The sequence below is a fragment of the Myotis myotis genome, unplaced genomic scaffold, assembly GCF_014108235.1.
Source record: "Myotis myotis isolate mMyoMyo1 unplaced genomic scaffold, mMyoMyo1.p scaffold_m19_p_16, whole genome shotgun sequence".
Taxonomy (NCBI): domain Eukaryota; kingdom Metazoa; phylum Chordata; class Mammalia; order Chiroptera; family Vespertilionidae; genus Myotis; species Myotis myotis.
The window spans coordinates 48,484,731-48,485,659 of NW_023416320.1; positions in this window are offsets into that span (position 1 = coordinate 48,484,731).

The following is a 929-nucleotide window of genomic DNA, read 5'->3' on the forward strand; positions in this document are numbered from 1 at the left end:
TTTTGGCCTTCGTTATTATTATTACTAGAGGCCTAGTGCACGAAATTTGTGCACTGGGTGGGGGAAGTCCCTCAGCCTGGCCTGCACCCTCTCGCAGTCGGGGACCCCCCCTGGGGATGTCTGCCTGCTGGCTTAGGCCAGCAATCAGACATCCCTCTCGCAGTCTGGGACCCCTTGCTCCTTACCGCCCATCTGCTTGCTGCTCCTTACTGCTCAGGTCACTGCTCCGTAGCACTGCTGCGGAGGCGGGGGAAGCTCCCACCACTGCCACTGAACTCACCAGCTGTGAGCCTGGCTTCTGGCTGAGCAGCGCTCCCCCTGTGGGAGTGCACTGACCACCAGGGGCAGCTTCTGCATTGAGTGTCTGCCCCCTGGTGGTCAGTGTGCATTATAGCGACCGATCTTTCTGGTCGTTCCACATAACGGTCGCTAGGCTTTTATTATATAGATTTTTAATCCTCACCCAAGGATATTTTTCCATTGATTTTTAGAGAGACTGGAAGAGAGAGGGAAAGACAGAGAGAAATATTGATGTGAGAGAAACACATTGATTGGTTGCCTCCTGCCCAAGCCCCAAACAGGTCCCAGGCCGGGGAGGAGCCCGCTACCTCTGTACGTGCCCTTGACTAGAATCGAACCTGGGACCCTTCGGTCTGCAAGCCGACACTCTATCCACTGAACCAAACTGGCCAGGGCTGGTTGTAATTATTTTTAAATAAAAATATGTTGCAAAATTATGTATTGCTCAGACTATGTCATGGACCATAAAATGACAATGTCATTATATAGGGTGTTCCCAACATTTGTTTAGCAGCACAGTGAAATGGAGAGAGCTGGGCATGGAGGTGGGGTCCTGATTCCAGCGCCTGCCCTGCCCCTCGCACCTTCGAGGACCTGGGCCTCTGTCTTCATTGGGAAACCTAAGGGCT